The sequence below is a fragment of the Mustela nivalis genome (genome assembly GCF_964662115.1).
Source record: "Mustela nivalis genome assembly, chromosome: 12".
NCBI lineage: Eukaryota > Metazoa > Chordata > Mammalia > Carnivora > Mustelidae > Mustela > Mustela nivalis.
In genome coordinates, this window is record NC_139031.1 from 47277136 (window position 1) to 47304510 (window position 27375).

The following is a 27375-nucleotide window of genomic DNA, read 5'->3' on the forward strand; positions in this document are numbered from 1 at the left end:
TAAACTGTTTGAAGGATAAAAGCCCTAATCTTATTAATATTTTAGATCCTGCAAGACACTGAGGCTCCATCTGCTGTCAGCACTACCTGAGAAAGAATTGAGGCAGCTGAAACCACGGCCCCCCAAATGGTCTGCTGACCTTCCTGAGAGGTAGATATCATGTGACGGCGATTGCCTATCTCAGCAGACACACTGGAAACAGGAGAAAGTGTTAAATATAACCAGGTAGACAGTGATGAATTGACATACTGAAAAATCGAACACTTCAGTAATCAGCCTAAGGACCTGATATCAACAACATTTTTCAGTTTTGTCCAAATTCATTGAAAGGTGTACTTTAGCAAGTTCACTTCTCATTGGTAAGACCTTTCATCTTTATGCTGCTTTTCTGATTGGATTCTGTGTCATTACTGGTTTGGGTAGTAGTGTGTGCAGGAGGCAGACAGACTTTGCCTGGAGAGAAGGAGGACTGGAAATGAACATGAATATAAATGGGTTTTACTCCAACATTAATTAAGAAACTATTAAATATCTATCAAAATGGTTAGTTAGAAAGAATTATTAAAGCCATGGTATATGAAAATGCATCAGATACTGTGTTCTAACAGCACAGTAAACCTGAAATATTGAAATATTGCCCTCTATTTTGCAGTAGGAAGCTTCTATAATTCTAATTACAGAACTCTAATTGATGTCTACGTCGCTTCGGATAACTTCTTTAAATATTTGGAATATCTATATTATCCAAAGGCAATCTCTATCCATTAGAATAAGGAAATCCTTTAAAATAACTTTTTGAAATGCTATTGATATGTTTTTTCTTCTTATAAGACACATAAGTCATACAATTTACTTTAAGGTTTCATTCATCTCTATAACAGTACAGCAAAAATTCTTCAACTAAAAACCACTTTTGTCCCTGGTACAAATAGAACAAGGCTTTCAGCTGAAGTCACTACCTCCTTTGAGATCTAAATAAAAAACTGGCCCAAGTGTCCACCCCACATCCTATGAGAAGTCTGATGCTCTCCCCTAGTTTCCTGAAGATTCCGGAGAAATTATATTTACATAGTTACTTCTCTCTCCAGTGACTTCTCTGGCCCGGATTCTTGACCCCACTGTCTCTCACGTCCTATGGCTGCCCCATGCCAACCAAGATTTTAAAGGTGACCCCTTTTACTTGATTTCTGCCAAAACACCACACAGAAACAGTATTCATGTGGAACAGACTCTTTCCGTCCTTAAAAGTCTATCATCAGATCCAACGCGTGCCACCATCTTGCTTTCTGCCTTATTTAGTCTCTCACCTCTGCTCTCCCATATTCACAATCCCTGTAAACTTTCACACAGCAACTTGCTCTCTCCTCCTGTAGCTCCAGACTGTTGAGGTTATCTCTGGAGGTCTTATCTTCTCAGCCAAATGCTTCCATTAAGGTGGTAGACAGTCTCCTCCCTGAAAGGAATTCCTGGCTAGCTCTTAAAATAACGGCATTTTCCTCTGGGCTGCTCACGTATTACGAGAAAGCTCTGACTCATTCCTGCAAACACTCAGGAAAAGAAATAGAAAGGACAATTTGTGATAAGTACCATAGGAAAACATGGAAGGTCTATAACAGATAGGAATGCTGAGTCAGAATTTGGGGGCACTATAACTTGGGGGCAGAACTTCGAGGAGATTCCACTTTCAAATTCACTCTAGAAAGGATCAATGAAAGGATTGAGTCATAGACATCCAGAGAGTCACATGGAGCTAGAGATGAACCGCCATGTCAGTATCTTCCTAAGGCCTTAATAAGCTCCTAACTTTTCTTAGAAAGCTCCATGTGGGAAGGCCATAAATGGTGTTCTGAGTGTGTCTGATTTCCTCTTGCAGACTAAGCTAGAACCTAAGATGAGACAATGCTTTGCTGTGTGGATGGAGAGAAAGAATTCCAGAAACTGACAAGAAGTCAATTGCTTTCCCTTTACTCCCAGCTTGAATATAGGATACAAAGCAACTCTCCAATATCTATAAACTTCAGGCTACTCAGAACTATATGGATAAGAACACGTGACTTACATGCCCACATTAGACCAACACCCTTAACAGAGGATTAAAGTCCCAGATCCACGAAGGCAAACAGAGGATCACTCAATTCATTGGTAAATTCAGATACATCCTAACCCCTTTCAGGGGTTAATTGGGATACTTCATGTAGAAGAATTTTACTTTAAAATAGGTTGTTATTCAGGCGCCTGGGTGGCTCAGTGGGTTAAGCCGCTGCCTTCGGCTCAGGTCATGATCTCAGAGTCCTGGGATCGAGTCCCGCATCGGGCTCTCTGCTCAGCAGGGAGCCTGCTTCCCTCTCTCTCTCTCTCTCTCTGCCTGCCTCTCCATCTACTTGTGATTTCTCTCTGTCAAATAAATAAATAAAATCTTTAAAAATTAAAAAAAAAAAGAAATAAAAATAGGTTGTTATTCAATTTTTTTCTGGCTCTCTGGCAAAGTAATGATAATTTCTAAACAGATGACAAAAGTAAGTCAACTTGGTTCAAGCCTAAACAGTAATTTTTATCTTAGTTCAGTGCTGTAAGTATATATTAAATGTTTACTATGTTTAACTCAGGGGGAGGCAAAAGTGAGAATGCCCATCATTATACATTGGAATAAAATCATTGAAAACTGCTTGAGAAGTAACTGAGTAGTTAATTTTATTTAAGTCTGTTGCATCCAATGCCACCCAGCTATAATATGACTGTCCTATCCGAGACATGCTAGACAAAATTTGCACATGCACTGAGGAACATGTTGCATTTCAAGGGACCTAGAAAGAAAGTGATTTGTAATTGGCCAAACGTTGTCCTTTAAATCATAATAGATATGATTTAATCTATTCATATTGAGTTCATATATTCAAATATGATAATAAATAGAAAATATTTTTATAATACTTTCTGTAAGCCAAGCACTGCTATAAGAATTTTATATACTAATTCACGTATTCATCATCACAGCACTATGTGTACTATTATTCCCATTTTACGGATGGGGAAACCAAGACAAGGAGAGTTAGTAGAAATCTCTGTGTGGTCACACAGATAAGTAGCCAAACTTGCCTTTGTATACAGATGCTTTGGCTTCCCAGCCCTTTACACTTGGCTTCTGTGCCCTAAACAGCTTCCACTAAATGTGGACCTACAGCTGACCCTAAGCAACTTTCACAATAGTGGCACCAGAAGGAGGAGCTAGCTTCCTGTAGTCTAATTACCACTAAGTATCTGAGGTTTTAAGACACAAGAAAAACCCACAAATCTAAGCTAACTGCAGGAATGGCAATGGCCAAATTAAGAGTATTTGCATTACAAAGTATTTTAGAATGTACTGGTTTGGTTAATTCCAAATACATGTAGTACCCACAACCACAAGCCATTAAATGTGTCAAGTATAGGTTCCATGGACCTGCTTAAATAAGCCAATAAATATCATTTACATACAGGGACACCTGGGTGGCTCAGTCAGTTAAGCCACAGCCTTCAGCTCAAGTCATGATCCCAGGGTCCTGGAATCGAGACCCACTTCGGGCTCCTTGCTCCGCGGGGACCTGCTTCTCTCTCCACCTCTGCCTGTCACTCTGCCTGCTTGTGCATGCACCTGCTCTCTCTCTCTCTCTGACAAATAAATAAATAAATAAAATCTTTTACAAATATATTATTTACATACAATATTTCCTATGCCAGAATATTAAGAATAATTTAACACTTCCCTATACTCCTACTGAACTCTTCATTTCCTTTGCAAACCATTTTTCCCTTGAAAATACCAGAGACAACACTAACCTAGCCTGGCCAAGTGGATTAGTGTGTGCTTTGAATTCATTGAGGAAGCATTAGTGAGATTATACCGCAGCAAGAACAGTGGGTCCTAATTTCTAACCTAATCCATGAGACACTGCCACATTGCAAAATATATCTTATTCTACTTCATCTTGCATTTAAGCACCTGCTTTGACACAACCGGTTGGCAACGCTAAACATATTTGTACTTGACTCAGGAAGCTGGGTAGGGTGCAGTCCTCCAATTCTCAAAATGCAATTCTCTCTTCACTTATTATCCCAGCCTTAATTTGCATATAACATAAACAGCTACTTGGTTGTGCACTTGTTTAATTAATTTTTGCTTAATCATTCTTTTTTTTTTTTTTACCCCTAAGCCTCCAAAGACCAGGTATATCCAACACAGTTTTCTACCCTCTGTTCTTCCTCTTTGGCAAAGGCCAGAATCAGTTCAGACATCTGCCCTTCCCACGCGTAACTCAGGATTAATCCTAACTGATCCAGGCCAGTGACTGGTTTAGGTGTGTAAGCGAGCAAATGTCAGCTGAAGGGTTTCTGGGCTTCTGCATGAAAGGATATCCAAAGAAGGGAGAGGCTCTCTCAATTTCCATTGGATATGACTGTGTCCAGATATGGTACCTCCAACGGTAGCAGCCATTTATGACTATGAGATCAGCTAGCCTGAAAATGACAGAACAGAATGATGAGAAGGAGCTGGACCAGGCATGATGTTAGTGAGCCATCAAATTAACCAACCACTGAACCTCTCTACTTTCTAACTTCTAGTTATATGAAATAATAGATGTCCTCACTGATTTCGCAAGTTGAGTCAGGGTTTTCTGCTGCTCAGAGCTGAAAGTCTCCTAAAGGAGACAGCAGAAAACATGACTATATAATTCACTTTAATTAATTTGTTCAACATGTACTAATTGAACATCCGCTAGCCCTAGGCGCTCTTCTAAAACTTGGGAATAGAACAATAAATAAAATAGACAATTCCCTGCCTTTATAAACATATGCTTTAGTGGGAAATGCACATTGTGTGAGGCATTGCACACTTAGCACAGTACAAATCAGGAAAAGAGAAGGCATATAACTAACCCTGGAAGGATGGGAGGAAAGTTGCTTTTATTATTCAACAGAGCACTTCTCAAAGGCTTATCTCATTTAGTCGCCTGAGCTGTACAGTAGAGTTAGTGTTATGGCCCCATTTTGCAGATGAGGATGCTGAGGCTCAGAGAGCATAAGTGGCAAAGTCAGGATAAAAATCCAGATCTTCAACATCAACCCTGACACTCTTCTGGCTCTTGTGCTACATTAAGCCTGCAGGGTAGCGAGTGGGTCAACAGCAGGGACAGGACTAGACACCCACCAGATCCTGGTGTGCTGGTGTGGATACATGTCTCCTACATGGTCTCAGACAGACACAGGGCCATTGTGTGCCCATGTGGATTGTAAACAGGACAAGGTAGTAAAACTCAGGACAATCCCAAATAGATAGACATCTGGCAATTGTGAGATAAGCACTCAGAGCTTTTGATGAGTTGGTGGCAGTGCAGGAAGGAGAGGAGATGAGTGTTCTGAAGGGTCTGAGATTTCCTGGCCTATCAGCTCTGAGCCAGGCTGCCTGGCAGGGGATGTGGCCCCGTCCTCTGTAGAAGATAAACACAAACAGCCCTGGGATCATATTTAGGCATCAGAAAGGAGGAGAGCTGTATGTTTTGCAATTAATAATTCATAAAGGAATCCTTCCCAAACTTCTGCTTGGGTACTGTTTAATGACATAATGACAGTAGCTTCCATTTATTAAGCCTTTAATACAGGCCAGGCAGTGTGCGAAGTTGTTTCTCTGTAGGATCATTTTATGAAGTTAATTCTACTCTTGTTTTTACAGATGAGGAAACCAAGGCACAGAGCATTTCAGTAATTTTAGTAATTGCTAAATAGAAGTTAGAACTGGGATGTGAACCAAGCCTGTCTTCTGACTATTGTCCTATCCTCCCCGCTGTGAGAGTTTATCAAGCTTTTGAGACCCCAGGTAATTGCGCTCTCTACTCTGATCTATGAGAGTGTTTCTCAGCCTGTGCAAAGTGAAGAACTGGTTTGTTGGCTTATTTATTTTGTGCAATCTGCCACGGACCAATACAGAGTTCCATACGCCTACAGATTCCCACCACACAAGACTCAGAGCTCAGCCTGCTCAATACTCTCTAAGATAATCCTCTGACTACTTCTTGGATGGGGCAACAATGTCAAATCACTATGAAGTTTTAATATCTAAACACTTCCTCTCAATTTATGTATTTTTCTCATTGTGGATCAGTAACAAACGGTTCACAGACATGCACTGGTCCATAGACCACACTTGGAACAGCAGTGAAGTAGGACACTTTACATGTAGCCCCCAATCCTGAAAAGGCAAGAGGGCCACTTAACAATGATTAGTGTTTATATGTACAGGTACATTTCAGAGAAGAAAAGCCCAATATTAAAAAATCCAAATAAAAAGAGGAAAAAAAGGAAGCAAATACATTTATAAAAAGGTAGTTTGGAGGGATGCCTGGGTGGCTCAGTGGGTTAAAGCCTCTGCCTTTGGCTCAGGTCATGATCTCAGGGTCCTGGGATCGAGCCCCGCATCGGGCTCTCTGCTCAGCAGGGAGCCTGCTTCCCCTATCTCTCTCTCTCTCTGCCTGCTGCTCTGCCTACTTGTAATCTCTCTCTCTGTGTCAAATAAATAAATAAAATCTTTAAAAAAAAAAGGTAGTATGCAAACCTTTTATAAGTCAATAAGATGCAATTGTTGAACAGTAGAATAACAGAACAATAATTCTGGTGAAGTCATTCACTGGAATAGTATGCAGTCACTGGAGGAACAGAAAAAATGCTAAGTAGAAAACAAGAGTAAGATATATACAGTATAACACTATCTCTAACGCATCAAAATCTGCTATCACAAAAGGACACTAGGGGCGTCTGGGTGGCACAGTTGGTTAAGCATCCTACTCTTGATTTTGGCTCAGGTTGTGATCTCGGGGTCATGGGATCAAGCCCCATGTCATGTTCTGCACTTGGCACAGAGTCTGCTCAGAATTCTCTCTCCCTCTGCCACTCTCTCCTGTGCACCTGAGCTGGCACATGCTCACTCTCTCTCTCTTGCCCCCCAGTAAATAAATAAATAAGTAAGTAAATCTTTTTTTTAAGGACTCTATAAACTATCTGGCTTTTAATTATAATCTGGTAGATGACTTTAGCTAGCATCAATTTTTTTTCCCTTAACATACTTTCTAATATCTCCTTTACTTATTTTAAGAAAATAGTTATAAATTCATTCTAAGATGTAAATGACTAATAACTCATAGTATTTTCCAGCAAACATTTGTCTTTTAATGGGAGAAATAGTTGGCAAAAAGTCATTAATTGTCAAATTTCAATCATCAATGCATTAGGAATATTACTTTGAAATCAGGCAACTGAAGAGGCCGACTGGAATCCCTGATATACACATAGTATGTGCCTCAGAAGCGTGCGCCCAGCTCTTTTCCTTCCAAATGAAAAAGCAAGGGTCCTTGCTTACACCAACAAACTATGAGATGAAAATACAGATGGCTGTCTTGGTCACCCGCTTAGGAGGTATATATAAGGAGGCTTTTGAATTATTTAGGATTTAAAACTCACCTACTTCCCAAAGGAATTTTAAAACACTGGATGAAAACTCAATTAGGGGCTGGCTCAGTCACAAGAGTGGGCAACTCTTGATCTTGGGGTTGTGAGTTAGAGCCCCACGTTGAGAGTAGAAATTGCTTAAATAAATAAAACTTTTTAAAAAGATGTAAACAGGGGCCTGGGTGGCTCAGTGGGTTAAGCCTCTGCCTTCGGCTCAGGTCATGATCCCAGGGTCCTGGGATCGAGTCCTGTATCGGGCTCTCTGCTTCGTGGGGAGACTGCGTCCCTTCCTCTCTCTGCCTGCCTCTCTGCCTACTGTGATCTCTGTCAAATAAATAAATAAAATCTTAAAAAAAAAAAAGATGTAAACAATCAATTTTTTAAAAACACAGAATAAAAACAGTTTGTAGTGTCTGAAAACAGATATAAAGATAGTGAAGCAATGAATTCAGTTTACATTTTCCTCCTAGAACACAGTATTATTTTTTTACCTAACAAAAATTGACTGATTTTATCTCTCATAGCACTTCCCACAGTAGGTGTTTAAAATGAGCAAATTTAATCAAATTGCATCAACTTCAAGGTTTAACCATTTCTTCCTAAGAAAATTATGGCAATCAGTACATAAATTATGAAGTATTTGGTAAATTCCAAAGCAATAGTATATTCTGATAATTGTTTCATTTTTCCACTTAGCCATTTAAAGCATCTCAGACCTGAAGTACATTATGTGCATTAAGTGCTATCGCTTTATAATGTATTTAGAACTCAACAGACTCCCTTTCCCCTCACCTCACCATCAGATGATCCACATAGGTCAAATTTGGTGTCAAGCAAATTAAAAGTGTTGTTTTATTATCCAAAGTAATTGTTTCAGTATTCACAGGCCATTATGCTGAATTGGTTATGCTGGTGATTGTGCCATTAAGAATGTGGGGCTAACTATTGGTTTAGCTGAATGCCCATGTTTGTGAAAGCCTTCTTTAAGCTCTCCTATAGGTGGCAAATCATTCTTAACTGGGTACTCCAAATGGTCTATGTACCACAGATGTATTTTTCTAAGCCATTAACACATTGAAACCCCTCCCCCAATTCCCCAAGCAACCATTAATTAACAGTGTATGAAAAAGAATCAGGCCTCCTGTTGCAATCTGGCTGGGACCAAACCTTTCAGCAATGATCATGCTCATAACTAGACAGTCACTGGATGAGCTCTCTTATTCACATGAAATATGCTGTCGTGAGAAGGAGGGGTATTGGGAGGGAAGGGTGTTAAAACAGTGCTTTTATTAAGAGCTTTTTTAAAAAAGAGTTTATTTATTTATTTGAGAGAGAGAGGGAGAGAGAGCATGAGCAATAGGAGGGGCAGAAGGAGAAGCAGACTCCATACTAAGCAGGGAACTTGACCCAGGGCTGGATCCCAGGCCTGGGATCATGACCTGAACCGAAGGCAGACGCTTAACCGCTTAACCGACTGAGGCACCTAGGCACCCCATGAAGAGCAGTTTTTAAAAATCTGCTGGCTGTGGATATGTTTTTGAAAGCTTCATGGTATCTCAAACTTGTGAGGAATTCTGAAATGAACTGCTTAACCTGGCCCTCAAATAGTTCCAATTTCTGAGTGGAGTGCTAGCCCTATGTAAGATGATTCCAAGTACTAAGCCCTATGTAAGATGATTCAGGTATCATCACTGATGCTTACAGATTCTTGCCAGGTTTCCTATTTCCCAGATGGGGAAAAGAAGCTTAGAGAGGAGAATCTGCCCAAAGCCTCATCGCAACCTGGAAGTTACATGGAAGATCCCCTTGGTAGGCTTCTATTGCATACTGACACCCTGAAACACCACAATCTAGCTCTGAGCTTACAGTCAATGCCGGAGGGTGGCACATACCTAGAAATCATATGATTAATCATAAAACCACCAAAACCCACAGAAACACCCAGAAACAAACACAATGCGACACAGGTAAAATCTGTGATACACACCTACAGAGGAATATTCTCACCTAAGACACAGAATTGTGAAAAAACCAATTCTCCCCCCAAAATTAATCTATATATAAAATGCAATTCTAATGAAAATCCCAAAAGAATCATCTCTGAACCTTTAAAAAATGATTCTAAAATCTATCTAGAAGAATAAACACTCAAATAGCCAGGAAAATTCTGAAAGTGAATAGTTATGAGATATTAAAATGTGTGGTCTTGGCACAAAAATGCATGGAGCCATCAAATGACCATGGTAGAGCCCGGAAAGTATATATGGACATTTAGTACATAATAAAAGCAGCATTTTATATCAATGGGAATAAGATAAATTATTCAAGAAATGATCTTGGAAAAACTAGATAGCCATTTGGAAAAAATAAATAGAGCTGGATCCCAGTCTCATTCTTTATACTGAGTTAAATTCCAGAGGGATCAACAATTTAAATGTAAAAATTGGAACTGTAAAAGTAAGAGGGGAAAAAATAATAAAGATTTTTATTGCCAGGAAAAATGGCACTCTTTCTTATCATGAGTCAAAGCCAGAAATGAAAAGGGAAAACCTGATACATTTTATTTCATTTAAAAAAAGTAAAATCCCTGTAATAAAAAAAAGCAAATGACAAATAAAAATATTTGCAACAAACATGATTTGCAAAGAGTTAATATCACTAATCTAAAGAGTGTATAAAATCCTTTATATTTTCCCAAAAAAATCATTTGTATTTTTACAATGAACATATACCATTTTTCTACCAAGAAATATAATAAAGCAGTTTTTATATGTTAAATGAAATATTTCTTTAACCATGCTGATTTCCTCCAGCATATAACTTCCAATATTTAAAGGACCCAAGCAATCACTTTAGATCACACCCTGGCAACCCTAAGCACAGGTGGTCTCAAAGTTGGATGTGCTTAAGAATCACATGGGAAGGTTTTACTGCTGATTTCAGGGATAAAGGGTTTTGCCCTTAAAATTTAACAAGCATCTTGATGTGTCTCACCTGTTCATCTCACTTTGAAAACTATCATAGTAGCATCTCCAATCACAGAACCTTTTACCCTGCAAAAACGTACACTAAGTGACTGTCTTGAATTCAACAGGAGATGAAGAAAGATCAGGTGCTTCTTAAAACAGCTCCATTGGCCATTGAAGAATTGCTTTTTCTTTCTCCTGGTTTGGGTGGCCTCTTAAGATCTGAAGTTAAAATGTTGATGCCAAATAAAACTTATTATGTAGGTTTTATCCTCAAGCTCTCTTACATTTTATACCAGAAATCCAATTCTGGGTATGACACTATATTCTCCATAGCTCTATGATGTGAAGAATGGGCTCTGTCTTCTGCAGTTAAATGACCTTCGTAAGAATTCAGTCTTCTGTATATAATTTGAATTTCATTTACTGAAGATGCTATATATGTCTACTATGGTGAAAAAAAAATTGGATTCCTTATTGGAACTTTCCTGCTTTATCTTGACAATCTATGTTTCCCCCCCAACCCCTCCCCCACAAATTTGGAATGACTTTTGCAAGTTTCTATTGGCTCTTCGTTCCCTCCTCAGTTTTAACTTCAGTGTTAGGAGCTTCATGGGCTTTAAGTGTTGAGACACTAGTACAGTTTACAAAGCATGTGTGATTTATTCAAATCTATTTTGTCAGAACAGAAACTTAAGATTGCAAGTCAATTCATGACATGTCTGGATTTAAATGAGATCTACTCTGAGAGGTCTTCCTATAATTAGGTCTTTTGAAGGATGTGATGGGCATTAGAAATTGAGCATTTTTTTTCTCTTTTTTCAACTTTTAGTGACAAGAAGTTAGATCCTACCAACTACATATTTAAGCTTGCGGTCCTTTCTCTCTTCATACGCAGGTACTGTCATACGAGGCTAAGAACAGTTCAGTTACCATTTTATATTTTATCTAACATTGAGTCCTTCCTTCGTTGAAGAATCATCATTTGATTAGTTCCTACTGACCACCCAGATATGGTCTAGTTACTTTGCTAGATCATAAGCACATACAAATTTTGCGACATCAATTCTAGGTGATATAATTTTGTTCTTTCCTAAGCTTCTCCAGAAGGAGTCAAACTCCACAATCACAACAGAGTTTCAGAAATATGAACTATGCAAATACTGGAAAGTTAATATCAATAATCTTAGTAAATCATGGCCATAAAAAAATTCCAGAGTGATGTCTTAGCATTCAGGCTCTCAAAACTAACATTCATCTGTTGCTCATGGCTCCCAGATGCATCCTTTGGATCTTCTGATCTTTGCTGCTATACAAATACATGAGCTCCAGACACCTGATGATCATGTGCCGGGCTCCGCCAGTTGCTCTGTCTCATACTGGTTAAGGGACACATTTGTCCACAATGACATTCCTTCAAAACAATGTTTACTCTCCTCCTTGAATCTGAGAGTAAATCATTATGGAAGACTGTTGTCTGAATGAGGATTTCATGTCCCCAAAGTCCCAACAATGATTAGTGATTGCCACCTACACCCCTATACAGCAAGAATTCTCTCTCTTCATACTCTCAATAACCTTGTGCTTCTGTTTGATATCTGAGAAAATTGGAAATTTATTCTCATCATCCAGGCATTGTTCCCTGTCAATGACAATAACAAATTTGGTTTTGTCAGGAGTTCCTCTTGGAGGTCATTGCAGAGGATTCCACATAGGAGGTGATCTCATGGGAAACTATGTTGGAAATCCCCAACATCAACATGTGGAGCAGACGGCTCAACGCTGTGAGGTTTCAGCAGAGCCTCTCAGACCTCGCACTTTCATTTGTAAAATTCAAGACACTGAACAGGGACCAGTAGGGCTGACAGAACATCCCTCTTCAATAATTCAATCATTTCATCCAACTCCCTAATCTTGGGCTAGTCCCTGGTCACAAGAGATGTTATTGTGCCACATATTTGATCCTAGGGGAAGTCTGCCTGTGTTTATTTTGTTTTCTTCTAGATGGCCTCAGATACAATGTGGAAAATCCTGAGCCTAAAAATTAGGGGAATTACGTAAAGTTCATCTGGAAGTCAGCACAGACTTAAACCAAGTCTCTCATTCTTTTGGACAAGATGAGCTGGCTAATAATTCTCAAAGAGCACTGGTGTCAGCTTGGAGGGAGGTCTCTAATCAAAAGGTCACAGGGCTCTCTCTGTCTTTAGATGTTGCCTCAGTCCAAATGTTTCCCCCTGCCACAGATGAGGCCATAGATGGCATACTTAACAAATCCTACAAAATTTTTCCAATGTATGAATCCAAGAAACAGAATACTTGACATCTAACTCTGCAATATACTTCAGAGAAACAATTTAAGCAGTTGTCTGTGCAACTTCCCGTAAAGATAGGATTTAGTTGCATCTGAAGAGTAATTATCAAAAAATTTATACTGCCTGCTATTGTTTTGTTTTCTTCTTCATTCTCATTAGTATCTTTGGGGGGGGGGGACTACTAAAAAGTGTATGCAGTCTTGAGATCACAGTAAGTGGCCCTGATAGTTAGTTCCAGCCCAATTATAACGAGCCACTAGCTACCATTGTAAAGGAACACCCTGAAGTATCACACAGGGCTCCTTGGCCCATAGAACAAAAGATAAAGTCCTTGCAAGCAAGTTCAAATCTTATAGCTCAAAGGCCACAGAATTTCAGAAATATATTAGAGACTCTGTAGCCTATATGTTCCATTTTACAAATGAGGCACTTTAAAGCTACAGGATTTCCCTGACTTTTGAATGCCCTACTGCAATTCAGACTTAGAGCCTGAGTAAGAACCCCACTTTTTCCTTATACCTCCCTCCCTTTATGCTCCAGAATGATTGACTCAATGCCTCCTCGTAAGTAGGCATTGCTTTCCTTTCTGCCTCCCTTCCTCCCTGTGAGCCATTCACACCAGCATTCCCACAAAGCTTTACCCTCCTTTTGTGGTTTCCTCTGTCTAGAAGGCCTACCCTGTTGCTATGGAAACAGTTCTCTAATCATCTTCCAAGACCCAGCTCAAATAAACTTTAAGGAAACTATTTACGCCATCAGAGTTAGTTGCTCATTGTTCATTTTGCCCGTACTATGTGAATATTCAGACTGGTTTACATCTCCCTGTCTCTCCTTTTGTGAGCTGCTGAGAGAAGAATTAAGTGTCCGCCATCTTGAATCCCTAGCCTCAGACAGAGCCACATATATAGCCAAGGATGTAGTGGATAATAAATGGCCAAATTAGAGCAAGCAAATAAACAGTAACGACAATTAAAACAACCTTAGGCCAGGCCTCACCCCATAAATCTGTAGAAGCCACAAAGATAACAAGACAAAGCTTTTGTTCTCAAGGGGCTTAAAGTCCAATGGAAAAGTCACTTACAACTTCTCAGCAAATATTTCCTGAATGATGAATTAATGTGATTTAATTCTAATTCCCCCATATTGATAGGTTATTATAAAATTCAACTGATCTTGCTGTGTTTTGTGGAGCAATCACTTTTTATCTGGACTAACAGGACTTCCTGCCTTGTGGTCTGACTTCTGCACCTCACTGCATTTATCACAGCCCCCGGGGCTGGGCTCTCACCATATGGCTGTGCAGAAAACATGTTGGGAAAATTCACTCACACACAGGTGTTCCCCATGATAAACCATTGTATTAGCCTGGTGTGGGAAAATAGGCAAACATACTATTAGCCAGAGGATAAGACAGTATAATCGTTCTATGGGGTACCTGGGTGGCTCAGTCAGTTAAGCATCCAACTCTTGATCTCAGCTCAAGTCTTGATCTCCGGGTAGTAAGTTCAAGCTCCGTGTTGGACTCCAGTCATGGAGCCTACTTAAAAAAAAAAAAGAAGAAAAGACAGTACAATCATTCTAGTGGCCAACTTGAAATATGCGTCAACATTTTAAATATACATCTCTTTTTCCCAGCATTTCCACTGCTAAAAATTTACCCTATGAACATATTTGCACAAATCTGCAAATGTATAAGTATATGCATTGCAGCAATGGTTGAAATAACATAAAGTTTTAAATGGTCACATCCATACCCTGGAATTCCATGCAATCATTACAAAGAATGCAAGAGATTAAATGTGTTAAGAAGAGACTTTAGATATATTATTAATTCAAAATTCAAAGCATTGAAGGGTATTGTTTAGTATTATCCCATTTGTGTAAACAAACAATAGATACATATAGTTGTGTGTGTGTGTATATATATGTAGATATAAATATAACTAAAAAGATATACCCAAAATATTAACAGAGGTTATAACAATGAATGGTAAAGAAGTCAGAAAGAAACAAGAGAGTTTTATTTTTTATTTATTTTTAAGATTTTATTTATCAGAGAGAAAAAGAGAGAGAGCACACAAGCAGGCAGAGAGGCAGGCAGAGAGGCAGGCAGAGGCAGAAGGAGGCTCCCTGCCAAACAAGGAGCCTGATATGGGACTTGATCCCAGGACCCTGGGATTATGACCTGAGCCAAAGGCAGAGGCTTAACCCACTGAGCCAACCAGGGGTCCCAAGAGTTTTATTTTTTAGTTCATATCTGGCAGTGTTTGAATTATTTTACTATAAAATATATGATGTTTATGATTTCTAGAAGAGTCTTCCATCTTCTTACCACCTGCTTGTTTTATCTATTTTGGTTTAGCCAACTAGATTTTCTCAGGACTGAAGTTATTTTTTCCATATTTACTCGAAATTCATATGCATCTCCCAAATTTCCTCTCTCTAAACCACTTTTTCGCTTTAAATATGACCTTTCCAAGGTCTTTAGCTTATTATTAACCAGATGAAACCAACAGTACATGGACTCCGCCCCCCCATCCAGGTACTGAACTGCAAAGTACATTTGGGGGGGAGCGAACTCAGTTACATCAGTGCAAACATCAACAAATGTTAGCAATGCCACGGAGTCATGATGCAGGAGGTCAAAGACCCATGCACTCTGCACCAGGAGTCACAGTGGGACCTAACTGGGGCAATTTCGGTTCTGCCTCTACTGCTAGGACCAGGAGCTCTCCAATCTCAGTGAAAGTGCGTAAGACACCGCCATTATCCCCGGATCATTGCCATGGTAGACCCAAACAACTCCAGTCTATTGTGTCAATGTGTATTTGGGGAGTCTTTAATGCATGGATCATTGGCAAGCTGCACCATAAAGGCCCTGTAGGAGCCATGGCCAAGTGTGGAGTCAGTGCACACTCGGGGACGCCCCCTTGCCTGGATCATTTGCAGCGCATCGTGTCAATGCACACTCGGGGAGCCCTTACCTCGCAGCCTGTGCATGCTGAGGAACAATGTACACCAAAAATCCTTATGAAATAGTAGTTACAGTGCATACACAGTATTCACTCTTCTAAATGGCATGTCAGCAAGTTTAGTGCCCGACAAATAACTCCTAAAAGGCACAAAACACTCCTAGAGGCCCAACTTGACACATGGACGGCTGGTCCATGGAATTGTGGCATGACTGGGACAGGAGCGTGGGGCTCCCTTTAACGTGAACAAAGGGAAAGGGACAGCTAGTTCACGCTAACCTAAGCCTCTGCTTCTATTCAGTGTTTCAATAATAATCCCAACGATTTTCTAATTATTTTCTTAGGTGTCTGATTCTTAAGATCCCAGAACCTTCCCTCTCTTCCTGCCCTGATCCAAAGCACCTGCAGAGTCAGGTGAGAGGACATGGCTGGAGGAAAGCTGCTTGGGGCTTGAGGCTCTCAACCAGCACTGCCCAAAAGAAATACAAAGTGAGCCCCAAATGTCATTTTACATGGTCTTTGTAATAACACTTTTTTTAAAAAAGGGTAAAAAGAAACAGGTTTAATAGATTTTAATAATATATTTTACTTCACACAAAATACCCAAAATACTGTCTTTTCAATATCCAGTATTTTTAAATGATTGGGAGTTTACATTCTTTATTTTTTTAGAGGCTGTATTTTGCACTGACAGCACATCTAGATTTAGACTAGCCACATTTCAGGTGCTCAGTGGCCACATGTAGCCCGTGGCTGCCCCAGCGGACAGCACAGCTAGAGGCCCAGGAAGATGAATGCCCCCCAGTAGCTCTGGCGTTCGCCCACAACGACCTATCTTAAAGTAGGTGTGTGTCTAGTTTCCCCCTCATTTCCTTACCAGTGCTGCCGCACCTGCTGAAGAGCCTTTTCTTAGCAGCCTGAGCGGGTGGACAGGTTTTGGTTTTGTAATCATAAAAGTGACCACAAATACGCATTCAGAAAGGGGAGAGAACTACTTTAGGCCAACGTGATAATGTCAGCAGCAGGTCCTCCTTCTTGGGAGAAGGAGATGAAGAGGAAGGGGGAGCGCTGGGGGAAGGAAAAGGGAGCAGGAAAGATGCCAAGTGTGAGGGTGGCGTCCTCACTGCCACTAACTTCTGCCCCAAACGTGCGTCTCGGGGTCTGTGGGGTCCCCGACAGCCGGCCGGGTGGGGTCGCTGCTGTCTGAGGCTGAGTCTTCCCAGAGACACAAAGGGGGTTGGGAGGCGGAGACAAAGGCGCGGGGAAAGAAAGGGAAGAGGGCGAGGGCGGGGAGCCGGGCCGGGGGCGCGGGCCGGGGGCCGCGCCAGGCGCAGCCGCTGCGGGGCGCGGGACGCGGGACGCGGGACGCGGGGCGGGGGCGGCGGCGACCCGCCAGACAAAGCGCCCGCGGCGGTCGGGAGGGGATTCGCTCATCCGGGGATTCGCGAGCCGGCCCGCGGCGGGGGCGGGGGGCTGGGCGAGGCGGGCAGGTCTATTTGAATATCAGGCTCTGCCACACTCCGGGCGCCGCTGACAACTTCATTACCTCCGCGTATAAAAATGACTGCCGGCGAATGCAAATGGCCCGCCGGTCTCAGCCGCCTGCCTCCGCTCTGACGGGGGCTGCGGGCGGAGGTCCCGGGAGCCGCCGCCGCCGCCGCCCGACCTGACCGACGGCCCGCGGCAGAGTCCGCTCCTCCTCCCGCGCCCCCGCGCCGCCGGGACCCGGGACCCCCGCCCCACGCCCGCTCCGAGGGCCGCGGGGGAGGCCGGTTTGGGAAGAGAAATGGGGGAGAGGGCGGCCTGAGAATTGCTGATCTACTAAGATGTGCCCGTGAGTGTTAAGCAAAGGCCCTGCCTCTCAACTGCCGTCTAATTAATGCATGGCAATGCCCGGGAAACAGGACTCGGTGGATGGGATTCGTAACCTTGAACCCTGATGGGAGAGATTGGACCCAACTGGTCCCCGACGGCCCTGCCTGGTGATTAACTTGGACGAAAGCATCCCTAATGCCCCATTTGTGCCTACTGAACAAGCAAGAAGGGAGTGTGCGGCTCTCTGCTCCCCAGGCCTTATGGTGCATCTACCTGCACCTACCACCAGGACGGTGCCGTATCAGTGGGCGGAACCTCTCTCCCAGTCCAAGTGGGAATAGAGGCAAGTCTTGGACAGAAGGAAGAACAGTCCGTCCAGAGCCTACCTCCCTCCTTTGGCATATAGAAGGAGTGGAGAACTCACTCCCTAGCAAGAAGTCACCTCCTGCCTTGTGACAGCTCCAGTTATTACATGGGGACCCCTCGTGAGCTCAAGGGCAGGAGCTAGGTCATTTTTATTGATAACATCAACAATAGTAAACATCTGCTGAGGATTTATTGTGCACAAAACATTATGCCCAATCCTTTAAAAAGTAGGTCTGCTCCCCTCCCAGAGCCTATGTTCTCAACCATTCTGCAGTATTTATTTTAGGTGCCTTTCTTGCAGCTGGCACTGCTGTTCTGCACCCCCTTCTTTCAACTCCCTAGCCCATCCAAGATGGTCCTCTCCCTTGTGGCCCAGGAATATACCCCAAATCTGTTACAATCTACCGCTTCTTTTGTTGTGGGCTTGGCTGAGAGAAGAACATGTGAGCAGTCCTGGCCAGTGTCATGGGAGGGGACATCTGCTGGGGGGCGGGGGGAGGGGACCGTTCTGGGGAGTGCTTCCTTGCTCCAAAAAAGGGACACACAGAAGTGATTCCCATTTCTTCTGCTGGATGATATCTGGGTGCTGTGTAGTTTGATGGTGTCTACCACCTGGTAACCATGGAATAGCCAGGCAGCAAAACTACCTTTTGTGGAGATAGATTTGCCAGATTTAGTGGCGGGCAGGCCGAGTCCAAGGACCCAGAGGATGAGTCCCACAGGATCAGCCAAGAGAGTCCCTTGCTTCTTACATGAGAGAAATCAAATGCAAGCCAGAAAAAGTTTATTGAATAGCATGAGTGAAAGAGGGTAGCAGACAGGGTGTCTGGAAGACTCAGGAAGGAAGGGAGAGTGAGTCTCATCATCACTTGGGGTGAGGAGTTTATACTGGAAAGGGAAGGGGTCTAGGGTATGTGTTCCTTCAGGAACTGAGGACAGGGTCCAATCAAAGGCTAGTGTCATATGAACAATAGGTGTTATTCCATAAATTACTGAAGGTAGGGATGTTGATGCCAGTGTCAGCTGAGGTTTGTTTGAAGCTAACGTCCGGGAGCATGTTAGGGATCTGGCTGTTCTTCCATGTTTGGAAGCCTAGGACAAAACTCGGAGAATGATTAATGGTCTTGCTTCCCCCTGGAAGTGGGAACATAGCTTCCTTGGCTTATTCAGAAGCAAAATATAGAACATGAGTAAAGAGGGCCTAGCAGAACACCAGCAGAGAAGGAGCATTTCTAAAATGGAGTCCCTTCAGCTTCCTGACCTCCTCAGTCCACTTAGTAAGAGAGCTAAAGTTTAGGAAAGTTTCATTTTATTCCCATCTCTACCGGCAGTGAAATCATGCTGCCTCAGGTTTATCAAGGGCTCTATTTAAATTAATTCCTTTTTGGAAGGAGAGACAATATGAAGAAGTCAACAAAGGAAAAAACCCAGAAATTCGGTCATGTGTCTTCCCTGTTCCTTTCTTTGTCAGCAAAACGACTGAAGACAGTCTGCTCCAGACGCTTAAAATGGAACATCTTCCTGGGTACTTATCTCCAACCTCATTTGGTCTCTAAGCAGCTTTTCCCCAACTCTATTTGCTTTTAAGATGGTCCTTTGCCTATACAGGCAAGACATCTCTTCTCTCCCAGAGCATCCATCTAACTCCTTTGCCTACGCAGTCAGAACATCTCTTCTCTCCCTAGACCCTCCATCTAACTGTCTTGCAAGCACACTTGCAGGTGTCTGAGCTTTGAAATGTTCTCCCCCGGACTTCAGGAAGTCTCTTTAGAGAATTTGTATCTGGTTCTGGCCATTTTCAAAAACAATGGCTACTTAACCTGTCACTTAGTAGTTTCCTTTGGCAGCTGCTTTAAAACACAGAATCTAAATTAGAATGTAAAGTTGATTTTTATTGTTTCTGTTTCATTAAAACCAAGCACACTTTCCACTAAAATATGCAAAAAGCAAAGCAAAGCAAAACAAAACAAAAAACACAACCCTATACAAAATACATACAATATGCTTTAACAATCCATCCAGAATCAGTATGGTGACAGGCTCCAACAGCTCCCATAGTTCCCTTCGCTGAGGAAAAGAAACCCTGACTCATTAGCAAGGCATTCAAGACCCGCTGCAGTCTGTACCTAACCAGCTCCCGGCTTATCTGTTTACCATCATATACTCCCAAATCATGCTCTTGCATTTCTTCTTCCATGACATGCACTTCAGTATGTTCATTGTTCACACTGTCTAGAATGCCCTTAAACCCCATCTCCAACTATTCAAATACCACTGCTCTTTCTAGGTCCAGATTAAGTACCACCTCTTCCAAAATTCCTTTCCCATTCCTTGTATTTAGTGACATAAAGTTTTGTTACCTAATGTTTGTTCTGAGTAATATTTTGCATATGTTTGAGTGTATTGACACTGGGTGATATAATAGTTTCTTGTACCTCTTGTTTTCGTTAGGATAACTTGGATATAAGTAATAGAACACCTGTCCCTACAAGTTCAAGCAACAAGGAAAATGTATTATCTCATGAAAGAGGTCTCAAGGTGGCCAGGTGCTGAAGGCTGATTAATTCAGTGGCTCCATAATGTTAGTGTTGTCAGGGACCCAAGCCATCCTGGGCTTGCTGACCTTGTCCTTAGCTAGCTAGTTCTCCTCAGGGTCTCAAAATGGCTACCATAGTTCCAGGCATCACCTCAAGACATGCTAAAGAGCAACCGAAAAAGTGGGACTGTTCTTACCTTTAATTTCTTCTGAAGAGTAGGAAAATTATATCAGAAAATTATCTCAGATCTTTTCTTTTCTCATATGTCATTGTCGTATGTCATCCAAGCCAGAATTGGATCCCATGCCTGTCTCTAAACTTTTACTGGCAAGGGAGATAGGATTATCATCACTGATAACTAACAAGGATTTATCTCTGAGTTATACCGGAGAGTGGGGAGAGGCAGGGGATAGCACAGGCAATATCAGAACAAAGAGTAAATTTTAGCTAGTCTCAGTCATCTATGATGCATACAAATCCTCTGAAAGATTATTGGCTTACAAAAACTATTTTTCTCAAGGTTCTGGACTATGTGAGGAGAGAGGTGATTCCCACAGAAGAAGGGAGGATTGGTGAATAGACAACTGAAAGTATCTCTCTCATGCAACTTATGACGGTTTACTTGAAAGTCAGATGTAGTCACATTCATATTATTCTTTTGGTTGTTCTTTCTACAAAAATATGTGTTCAAAATGGCATATATTAATTTGGTCAATAACAAATTGATTGGCTAATTCAACTGATAATTTTCTTAGTGGGTGGTAAAATCATGTTAGCTCTTTTGCTTTGTTTTTCCCTAAATAATGAACCATGTTATGGACTCCACATAAGGGTTTGCCATTAATAGCATTAATGCTTGCTGTATTAAGCCATTTCTGCCCTAAATTCTTTAGGCTGTAGACATCTGAGAATTAAGATCAGAAGGATAGCAAATAATTCTTTTAATTTTTCAAATAATTTTGATAATTCACTATGAAAATATTACCCTTTTGAAAACGTGGAGATCACAGAAGCTTGTGAGGATAAAATTATTAAATAAGCATTCCCCCCCCCTTTTAATCAGGGCACATAGGAAATCACAACATAACATTCTTTGTTTTGTAAAGTCACTTCTTTGCCCTAAATAGACCTTCTAATTCTCTTTTAACTTTCATATGTGTGAGGCAAGAAATTCTTTAGTGGCATAGTTAGATTCCTATCATTTACTAAAATAATACATGGACTCCCTTTTGTGATGATATCTTCCATCTTCTAATAAATGTATAACTTCCTCTATAACAATACCCAGTCAGATGATGAATGTTCGTATAATAATACTACTTCTCTCCCCCATTTTTTTTTTCAAGAAGCTCATGGAAGGGCTTGCACAAAATCAGATGTATTTCAGCATCATCTCTGTGAATTGTAGACCATGAGAGTCGGAATCAACAGCCCTCTAATCTGATGAACAAAGAAAGTAAGGCCCTAGAGTTCAGAGAACTTTCTGGAAATCACCAGGCCAGTCAGTGGCAGAATAGGATCTCATTTTGTTTTCTGGTTGACCATCCTCTCTGTCACACCATGGTATTAATGATTAACCTTAAGGACAGAACTAACTCTAACCAGGTTATCAGGTCAAATTCCAGAGAAAGAGTAGGCTCAGGCGCTCCTGGGCAGCTCTATGGATTAAGCATCTGACTCTTGAGCTCAGTTCAGGTCATGATCTGATCTCAGGATCAAGAGATCAAGCTCCACATGGGGCTCCGCACTCAGTGGGAAATCTGCTTCTCCCCTCCTTTTCCCCTCTCCTTTTGCATCCCCCTCACTCCATCATGCTCTCCACTCCCCCCAGTAAATAAATAAATAAATACATACATAAATCTTTAATGGGAGAGTCGGTGGCACCCACTCAGCCAAGCTCCCGCTGGGGCAGGGTCTGGTTATATCCTCCACCTGTACTCTGAACCCCTAGCCCAGTACTACCTACATCCGAACCCACAGGTACGTAAGGTCTCCTCAGGTCCCTGTTTCATCTCATGTCCCAGCAGCCCGGCAAACCCAGGGTTCAAGGACTGTCCTTGACAAGGTGCTTCTCTCCTCCCCTCCCTCTCACCCTGAGAAGAAAGGGACACACAGAGGAGCACAGCTGTAATGCGTTGCTCACCATCATAGTACCATCACACTGAATTTAAAGCTGAATTCGAAGAATAGAATCTTTCAGCTCAATCATGAAAGTGGGTTTTTATTTCTCAAGGTTAGTTGTATTTTCCCACCTCCAATAATTGGATTTAGAAACACTAGACCTGTATTTTTTCAGTATAGAATTATTCCATTTGCAGCATTCACTCAAACCCACAAATTGTTTGTTCAAATTGTACATTTCTAAACACCAGAAAAGAAAATGTGCTCCAATTCACTGATACTTTTAAACAATTAAAGTACAGCTAAGAAAATGAAGCCTAATTTCTCCTCCATAGCCCTTGCCTCCTCTTCTTCTTTGACCAACAATTGCTATAATCCACACTAATGAGGTAGACTGTGTTAAGAATTTTCTTCACTTAACATTTCTCATTATTAATAAATTTTACACTGACAACTATAAAGTGAACACTTTGGATTTATGCACCTAACCTAATTACATATGCTGCATGTACGCATTTCATTATTTACTTGACAGATTCATTCCTTGATATCATAAATAATTAAACAAGAATCAAATATTAACAATCAGATACATGTTAATTCTCCTCAAATCTGTGGAAACAAACTATATTTTTATCTTCAGTTCAACAAGCACTGATTAAAATTTCTTCATTAGGCAAATTTCATAAGCAAAGTTCTTGATCTACTTTACTTTCACTGAAAATTAAACCTGGAACAAATTATTCCAGGATCACTTCATGGGGGGAAAAAAAATGATCATAATGGTATTTCTAGCAAGACATTGGATTCATAATCTTTCTCAAGCATGGCTGTATCTTATATATAAAACATTAATCTGTGTGTTTGTTAGGAATTTTCAAATATGGGGTTTATTATAAGCCAGGAGACAGCACCATATTGGTTGCTGATAGTATATTACCAGAGCTGCTTGTCTAGTGAGATGATGGTTTTAACCACACAATAATATAATAACTTGTTTAAAGAATAATATCTAGCCATTCTGGATAATGGTAGAAGCAAATTTACTGGGGCTGAAGATTTACCCCGAGGTCACAGTATAGCTGTTGCTTTTTCTGCTTTAATGAGCTAGGTTTAAATTTCTTTTATTCAAGTATATCAACATCTTCATTGATCAAACTATTCTCACATTTTATCAAATTTGCTTTGGTAGAGCATACCATACAATTTCATCATTTAAAAAATATTAAAGATTCATAGATAGCCACATTATTCATAATACAAGATTAATGCCAGGCTGACAGGTTTTTGTAAAGATCTGACTCTTTTTTTCTAAGTGCATATACCATATCTATGTGAAATGTACCTCTGATGTTGCATATTGATTACTCTCTTCTCTTCTCTTCTGATGCTAAAGAGAGAATATTATGGAATGATTGTCAGGGTTAGTGTGTCTCTGACCTACACATGTACTATTAATAATTTATGAGCTGATTTGAAATACAGCACCAAGAAACCAACCGAGGACCACTGCCTCTGCCTGGAATGACATACACCCGAGGTTGACAGCCATGTGCACCCGGATTTTGAGGTTCCGTTAAAATACACAAAGAGACACAAATGCTCTAAGTGCCAGAGCTAACTGAATGGAAGAGAGCCATGCTTCTTTGTTAGAAACTTCAAGTAGCTACATTTATCTCATTTCATCCTGTCCTTTCTATGACATTAGATTTCCTCTTTAAATTATTTAATTAGATTGTCAAGTGAGCTCATAGCCTCTAAAAACATTACAGAATCTAAATTCAAGGAATATGGAGGTATATAAAGCAAAAAGATCAGGGCTTTCTTCTTATTTCCCCCATGCGTTCACATCCAGGGGCTGTCTGACGAGTATCCTTCCAGACTGTTCTATGTTCATGTAAAGGCAGAAGCAATGGAGAGTTCACCTACCCTCAAAAATGGCATCACACTCTACATACAGTGTTGCGATTTGCTTTTTTTCACTCAACCATCTATTGAAGACATGCCCTGTATCAACACATACATTTGTAGCTCATATTTTAAACAACAGTATACTGCTTCATTTTCTAGAGATTGACATAGTCCATTTATCCCTTCCTTCATTAACAGATTGTTAAACTGTCTCCAATTTTTCAAGATTAAAAAGCAGTGCCACATACACTGAACATACACACTTAGGCACTTGCTCAACTATTTCACCAAAAGAGAGCACCAAAAGTGCCTAGCCATTCGCTAGGTCAGTAACTGATTTTTACAATCTCTTTGATCCAAAGTGCCTGGCCAGCTCAGTCAGTAGGCATGTGACTCTTGATGTCAAGGTCATGCATTCAAGCCTTATACTGGGTGAAGAGCTTACTTTAAACAAACAAACAAAACAAAACAAAAACAAAAAACTAAACTAAAATCTCCTTAGTCCATTAATTAGGCAAGAATACATAACTATTCCTCTTTAGGGTTTAGGTATAACAACATTGCATTAATAGGTTTGCACATAACATTTAAGTATGTGTTCTGACAAGTATAGTTTTTTTTAAGGTTTTATTTATTTATTTGACAGAGATCACAAGTAGGCAGAGAGGCAGGCAGAGAGAGAGGAGGGGAAGGAGGCTCCCTGCTGATCAGAGAGCCCGATATGGGGCTCGATCCCAGGACCCTGAGATCATGACCTGAGCCGAGAGCAGAGGCTTTAACCCACTGAGCCACTCGGGTGCCCCTATAGTTTTAAAACTGGAATAATATGAAGTAATTTAGGAAAAGATCATCTGAAGTTTTAATTACATTGATTTCATGTGTGAGTAGCTTTATGCAAAAGCAAACTAAAGTCTAAGTTGTTCCTCGTGTTTTAGCAATATGTCATCAAGCCCCATGTCTGTCTCTATTATTTTTAATATCAACACCCAAAGCAGCCAGTCTTCATTTTAGCAATGTTACAGATAACGAACACTTTTAAAGTGTGTTTATGGAGTTGACAACTGTTAAACTACTGAATACTTTTTTAAAAATATTTTATTTATTTATTTGACAGAGAGAGCAATCACAAGTAAGCAAAGAGGCAGACAGAGAGAGGAGGAAGCAGGCTCCCCGCTAAGCAGAGAGCCCGACGTGGGGCTCGATCCCAGGACCCTGAGATCATGACCCAAGCCGAAGGAAGAGGCTTTAACCCACTGAGCCACCCAGGCGCCCCCTGAATACTTTTTAAAAATATATCCAAAGGATTTTAAAACATTTCATCCACAAATTCTAATTAAAAAACAGTATTGTTACATTTATTTGAACCCATCACAAGATAAGTATATTTATAGAATTTTCTGCTTTCCCCCTAAATTGTCTGAAGCTTTCTACAAACAGTGTAATGGTTACCTAGTGTGTCTGTCAAGTTCCATTATATGAAGTAGAATATGCCTTCAGAAAAGATGCCTTGCATCCGATGACAGGCACTTCCTATCTGCTAGGATTCATAAAAATTGGAACATTGATCATTTCATGTAGAGATTTTCCTTTCGCAAGAAGATAAAGGGAAACCTTGTTATGCCAAATGACTTACTAGTCAAAAGTATCCAGGACACTGAAACCTGGAAACTAGTTAATGGTTTGTAACAAGTCAGAAATAAAGATGTTCAACCAAGAAAATGACATTAAGCAGCACTGGCTACAAGAGAAAAGAGCAGCCTGTCAGAATCACGCAAGGGCTATGGTGACAGGTAGACAATAAAATGGGATGACACCCGTTCCTCTCACGGGGGTGTTTTCAGCAGCTTTCTCTTGAGACTCTCCATGTACTTCCTTTGCAGGAGACCTTCCCTCTAAAAATGGCAGCAGACCCCTTGGAGGTCTTATTAAAATTCTCCTTCTTTGTTATACAATACATTGTATAATGCAGATGGGTGTAGCTGAAGAGTTAATTCTTTGTTGTGTAAAGGAAAGTGGGCACAACAGTCATCCCAGTAAGGGAACTCCTTAACTGACATATTCCAGCAAAACTGCATGGGAGGCGTCATGGCACGGGAAGTGAGTCAGGGGGAAAATTAGTCCACAGCACCACCTAAAATGGTGGAGAGCACGAATCCAAACAGAAGCAATATGGTACATAATTAATATTTCATACTTAGATCGGTAGCCATTATATCTGCACATGAATTCCACATGCTAGCTTAAATTTCCACTGTTGATAGTCCAACAGCAGCATTAAGATAAACACCGTTTTCATTTTTAAGAGAAATTTTCTTTCCTTTCCCTCAGAAAACCACAATGGTAACAGTGTACCTCTACTTATCTCATTATGGGCTATGAAGTCTATGTCATCAAAGAACAGGAAGAAAGCAAAGCTCCCAGCTAGTGCCCAGTGAGTTCTTTAAGACCAGCAATTTCAAGGAATGAATCTGCCTGATCTAAAATAATACTATCAATGTTTTTTACTTAACCCCATTCTACTATAAAGTGATATTATTTCACATGTGTCTATTTAAAGTGTTATAATACCACTGAACTAATTTCCAATAGAGTAATAGCTATTAGAACAGTTCTCTAAACCATTTCTCTTTTTAAAATTCTATTCCCCCAACATATTTTAAGTTGTATGACAAAAGAAACATAGCATAACTGTTTTCAGCCAATTTTTTTTTCCTACTAATGTCATTTCAACCAGTGGGAGGTCTATATTTTCCACCCTGCAGTTCTACATCTAAAATTATTTCTGATATAGATTAGCTGTCCCTTAGTGAGCTCTGAAAGACAAAATCTTAGTGTCTTTAACCCTGTCTTATTTGACAACAAGCACATATTTACATGAAATAAAAAGCAAATGTGTGTT

At 40.8% G+C, this 27375-nt stretch overlaps 1 long non-coding RNA gene across 3 annotated transcripts in view; it reads right to left on the reverse strand.

Moving 5' to 3' along the window:
• LOC309845360 overlaps positions 1–17105 on the reverse strand; it is a 138875-nt gene extending 121770 nt beyond the window's left edge. The window contains exons 1-2 of one of the 3 annotated variants that reach the window (XR_014301239.1): positions 16604–17105; positions 14190–14291 (exon numbers count right to left, since the gene is read on the reverse strand). This is a non-coding gene — a long non-coding RNA (uncharacterized lncRNA). Of the gene's footprint in view, positions 1–1068; positions 1521–14189; positions 14295–16603 lie in introns of those variants that run through there. The other 2 variants (XR_014301240.1, XR_014301238.1) reach the window with 2 other exon arrangements.
• Positions 17106–27375: the final 10270 nt, after the last annotated feature.